Source organism: Globicephala melas, chromosome 9, assembly GCF_963455315.2.
Source record: "Globicephala melas chromosome 9, mGloMel1.2, whole genome shotgun sequence".
Lineage (NCBI taxonomy): Eukaryota > Metazoa > Chordata > Mammalia > Artiodactyla > Delphinidae > Globicephala > Globicephala melas.
In genome coordinates this window covers 6,628,061-6,634,168 of record NC_083322.1, presented here as the reverse complement: position 1 = coordinate 6,634,168, position 6,108 = coordinate 6,628,061, and positions in this window count along the sequence as shown.

The following is a 6,108-nucleotide window of genomic DNA, read 5'->3' as shown; positions in this document are numbered from 1 at the left end:
CGGAGCTCCCTCTGGTCAGGGTTCCCGGCGGCCCACCTGCTCCGCCAGCCCGAGGCCGCTGTGAGGCAGGAAGGTGGGAAGGTCCCGTCTCAGCCTGTCGGCATCGGAGCGGGCCCCACACAGTCCAGCAGAAGGGGGGCCGCCGTGGAGGTGAAGGGGTGCGGGGTCCACAGTGCCTGCCTGAGACGACCCACAACGTCACCGCTCTCTGCTGAAGGAGCTCGGCGCATGGGCAGACCAGGCTTGCTCTAGACCTTGTGTCCTTGTGTTTTAGATGTGGCCTCTGTAAACAGCCTACGGTTGGATTTTGTCCTTTAATCCAGCCTGACAAATTTGGTCCTTTACTCAGAGCCCTTAATCCATTTATGTGCAAAACGATTGCTGACACATTGAGATTTGAATATAGCATCTTATTTTGTGCTTACGTTTGTCTCACTTGGTGGTGGGGGGTTCCCGTCTTTCCTGCCACCTTTTGTACTGACAGTGTTGTGGGTTTTGTTATCAGTCATTCCATTTTCCCCTCAACCAGCCTCAACATTTAAAGAAATAAAAGGGAAGACATCCAAATTTACAGCTGTATTTGGGAAGTTTTAGCATAGTTTTTTTAAGAAATTGATAGGACAAATCAGGAAGGATATGGAAGATTTGAACGAGCCAATTAACAAAATTGGCCCGATTGATGAATCTAGAACACGGCACCACAGAACTACAGAATATTCATTCTTTTCAAGCACACACACAACATTTACAAAAACGGACCCTATACTAAGCCCTAAGTGTAAACAAATTTGAAAGTATTCAAATTACACTGAATATGCTTCCTGACCATACTTAAGCTTTTAAGCTAGAAGCAAATAACAAGAAATGAGAAATTCATATACATATATATATAAATAAAATAAGAACTGTGCTCCTAAGTAACCTGTGTGTCAATGAAGAAATCATAAGGAATATTTTGAACGGCACTATAAGAAAGTACGGCATATCAAAACTTGTAGGATACAGCTGAATCAGTACTGAGAAATGGGTGAGCGTGCAAAAAAAAGAAAGGCTGAGAATTTACAAGGAGGTACAAATAGGACAGCAAAAGCCCCCGAAACATTAAGGCATGTAAACATAAGAGTAGAAATTACTGAAATAGCATACGCATAACAGATACAATCAAGAAAGCCAAAAATTGTGTTTTTCACAAACCTAACAAACTTGACCAGTTCGTGGTGTGATTCGTCACTGAAAAAAGAAGGCGGTGACACCCCTTCAGATGCTGCTACAGACCGTATGAAGATAAAAAGATACTTCAAACTTCGCCAAAAATTTGAAAACTCAGACAACTCCCACAAGAATACAACTTAGCGAAACAGACTCAAGAAGAAATAGAAAACCTGACTAGTCCCATGACATTGGAAAAATTGCATCGGTGGTCAAACATCTTCCCACAAAAGTACAGACCTGGAAGTCTTCTCTGATAAATTCTACCTCATTTAAGGAGAAGGTAATTTCACTAATACACAAAGTATTCCAAAGAACAGAAAAATATAGAATACTCTGACTCACTTGTGAGACTAGCATAACCCTGAAACCAAAACCTGAGAAGGACAGTACAAGAGAAGAAAGTCACAGGCTCATCTCCCAAAGTGTTCAAAGAAGCAAAAATCTTAAAGTATTGCCAAACAATGCAGCAGTTTATAAAAAGAAAAAAACATCATGATTGAGTTGGTTTTATTGCAGAGATTCAGATGGTTTTAACATTTGGAAATCACTAGTGGTAACACGCCATCATAATAAAGGAGAAAGGTCATCTCAGTAGCTGCATAAAGATCATCTGATAAGAGCCAACATCCATAAATGCTCTAAGTAAACTGGGATGAGAAAGGACATCGCTTAATTTGATAAAGATTATCTACCAAAAAAAAAAAAGTCTTACGGTAAACGTAATACTTAATGATGACCTATTGAACAAGTAAAGGAGGCTGCCTTTCACACTGTAATTCAGCGCTGCAGTGGATGTCCCAGACAGAACAGTGAGCAAGGAAGATGCAGGTTTGATGATCAGAAAAGGAACACAGGAGTCATTACTCACAGGTGATATGACTATATATATAGACAGTTGAAAACATCTATAGATAACCTAGTAATGGGAGAGTTTATAAATGGCTAAAGGCCAATGTACCAGAGTAAGCAGTATTTGCATATACCAACAACGGCAGTTAGAAAAAAAATTGGGGGAGACTTCCCTGGTGGCACAGTGGATAAGACTCTGGGCTTCCAATGCAGGGGGCCCAGGTTCGATCCCTGGTCAGTGAACTAGATCCTACATGCTGCAACTAAGGAGCCCATGTGCTGCAACTAAAACCCGGTGTAACCAAATAAATACATAAATATTTTTTTAAAAAAGAAAACGTTTTTATAGTAACAAAAATTCAAGTATCTAGGAACAAATCCAACAAAGATTTATATGAAGAAAACCATTGAGTACTTTTTATAAGTTCCTTCATTCCTCATTCCTCACAACAGTTTAGGTAGCTGTAAATACTATTATCTTTTTTTAAAAAATAAATTTATTTTATTTATTTATTTTTGGCTGCGTTGGGTCTTCGTTGCTGCGCGTGGGCTTTCTCTAGTTGCGGCGAGCGGGGGCTACTCTTTGCTGCGGTGCGCAGACTCCTCACTGCAGTGGCTTCTCTTGTTGCGGAGCACGGGCTCTAGGCGCGCGGGCTCAGTAGTTGTGGCGCATGGGCTCAGCTGCTCAGCGGCATGTGGAATCTTCCCGGACCAGGGCTCGAACCCGTGTCCCCTGCACTGGCAGGTGGATTCTTAACCACTGCGCCGCCAGGGAAGCCCCCATTATTTCATTCTTATTTTACAAATGAGAAAACTTGCTTGAGGTCACACAGCCACTAGGGGTCTGAGCTGTGCTGGGAGCTTGGGTAATCTGGCTTCAGAGCAAAGTGAGATCCTAAAACATGCAGAGCAAGAGCACAGTGAAAGCTGCACCTTCAAGTCTGAGGCAATTCAGGGAGGAAGAAAAAAGATTATCTTTAAAACTACTAACCGGAAACATTTATTTGTGCGTTATTTGTTGAATGCTCCCCACCCCCAAATCTAAGCTCTATGAATGAGGGCGGAGACGTGTTGTATTTCTGCACCAACACTGGGTCAGGGACATAGTAGGGGTTCGATAAACATGTATTGAGTATCTGAACAACGCTTTTATTTGGATTTGAGACACCAGAGAGGGAGGGTATTGGAATGAATTCATTGAAATTTTCCAAGAGTTTATAGAACCCTTGGATTCTAATTGAAACCGTGAGCTAATACCATTGACACCTGGGGTTCAGCGCTGTGTTTCTGCTTCCCCACCCACCCCCCCCACCCCCCCCCCCGTTAAGAGGCTGGTCACACATTATTACAGGAAAGAAGTTAGAAACATTCTATCCTAGTCCTGGAGCATCTGTGTCCACTGGGCTCAGACACTCCCTCCTCTCCACTCCCAATGTTGTAAATGCTTCTGGCTTGGCGGTGAGCTGGTCTTTAAGGTGACGAAGGACAAGACCCTAGAGAAGCAGACCTGGGCACACACTGGGGTCAGGTCGGGGCCCACTTGCACAGATTCTATTGGTCTGGAGTGAGGCCCGGCCCTGTGTCACCTATATATTGACTTTCAGGTGGTTGTGAGCAGAAAAGGAGGCTCTTCTTAGCCTGGGACGCCCCTCACCATCCATCACATTGCATAGAGACCACTTTCTCTGTCAAACCGAGGCAGAGTGGCTGCAGTTCTGAATTCCAGTTTAGGAGGCAATTGCTGGGCTTCCGTTCCAGGGCCTCGGCGCCACCTGCAGGGCAGGACAAGCAATTACAGATCAAAGCTGCAACCAGTGTGGTCCGAGGGCTGAAAGAAAGGCGGAGAAGCCATGAATAGGCCCCTTCTATTCCTAAACAATTTGAAGGACCCTCAAAGCTTCCACTGTGCAGCACCTGAGGTCATCCTGTGTGGGCGTCCTGGATGTGGGGTGAGCCCATGTCTTACTGTCGCCAGGTTTCTCTCCCTAGAGCAGAGCTTGGTGCTGCTGCCACCTTGCTGGGGGTGGGGAGTGGGGTCAGCATCCTTCAGAGACTCCCCATGGGCGGCAGAATCAGGTCCCTCAGCTTACCCCGGCGTCCAGAGCCTTCCACGGGCTGGCCTCGACTTAGCTGAACAATCTCATCACGTACTGACTTCTCTCACAGAACTTACACTTCAGCCCGGCTCCTTACGCATACCTGAGCCCAAACGTTCACACTCTTCCTCGCTGTTCCCCCCGCCAGAAATACCCTTTCTCAGTTTTCTCATTTTATTGGGCAAAGTCCATTCTATTAGCAAAGCCCAAAGTTGGTACCTCCACCACGTTTCCTGCAGCCAGAAGTGAGTCTATCCTAAGTGTTTCCATGTGACTATGTGGGTTGTTTCACATTATAGTTCTAATCACTGGACAATATTTCATGCAACGGAGGCACCATCGTTTATTTGGACGTATTTTCACTGTTCGGTGTTTGGCTTGCAGTGCCCACGGCTTTTCTCCTGTTTTGAAATCCCCTAAAATAGGATCACTGAATATGTATTTTAAGGCTCTGGACAGGGAAAGTCAAATGGTTTCTGAAAGACATTTAGCATTAACAATACATATCTGTATCAATTTTACAAATATATATCATGTAGTGGAATTGATATGTTTCCTTTTAATTTGAAACCTACAGAAAATGTGAGAGAATGGTGCTACAGACAGCCAAGCACGCGTCCCCTAGGATTCACCAGTTGTTAATATTTAGCCATAGTTGCTTCACCTCTCTCTCGCCATATGTATAGACATTTTTTCTTTTTTGCTGAACCATTTGTAAGTATACTGCAGACATCATGGCATTCCTCTCTGAAATATTTCATCATATATATCCTAAGAGCAATCTCCTACATAATCATACTACTACAGCCCCCAAGAAATTTAACTTTGACATAATAACCTCATTGCATAATGCAGTCTACATTCAAATTTCCCCAATTGTCCCAATAATGATTTACAATTTATTTTTGTCCAAGATTCAACTAAATGTTATGCATTGCATTTGGCTGACACATCTCTCATCTCCTTTAATCTAGAACCGCCCCTACCCTTTTTTCTTCCATGACATTGACAATTCTTTTTTTTAATGAATGTACGTGATTTACAATGTTGTGTTAATTTCAGATGTACAGCAAAGTGATTCAGTTTTGTGTGTGTGTATATATATATATATATATATACATTATATATATATATTTTTTCAGATTCTTTTCCATTATAGGTTGTTACAAGATATTGAATATAGTTTCCTGTGCTATGTAGTAGGTCCTTGTTGTTTATCTGTTTTATATATAGTAGTGTGTATCTGCTTATCCCAAACTCCTAATTTATCCCTCTCCCACCACTTCCCCTTTGGTAAGATTTCTATCTCTGTGAGTCTGTTTCTGTTTTGCAAATAAGTTCATTTGTATCATTTTTTTTTTTAGATACCACAAATAAGTGATATCATATGGTATTTGTCTTTCTCTCTCTGACTTCTCTTAGTATGATAATCTCTAGCTCCATCCATCTTGCTGCAAATGGTATCATTTCATTCTTTTTTATGGCTGAGTAATATTCCATTGTGTATATATACCCCATCTTCTTTATCCATTCATCTGTTGATGGACATTTTGGTTGCTTCCATGTCTTGGCTATTGTAAATAGTGCTGCTATGAACATAGGAAGTGCATGTATCTTTTTGAATTAGAGTTTTCTCCAGATATATGCCCAGGAGTGGGATTGCTGTATCCTATGGTAACTCTATTTTTAGTTTTTTAAGGACACTGACAGTTCTTAATATGTCAGAGCGGTTGTCCTGTACAACACCCCATTGTCTGGTTTGGACTCATTGTTTCTTATGACTGGATTCAGGTTCAAGGCTCTCATCAAGACAAGAGAATGCTGAGCGCCTCTCACTGCTTCACTGCGTCAGGCAGTTCAGGGTCCCCAGGTCCAGGGAAAACATGAGGGAAGGAGAGGCGTCTGCCAGGAACTATGATTTCCAGCCTGCACAGCGCACCTCGCTCATGGC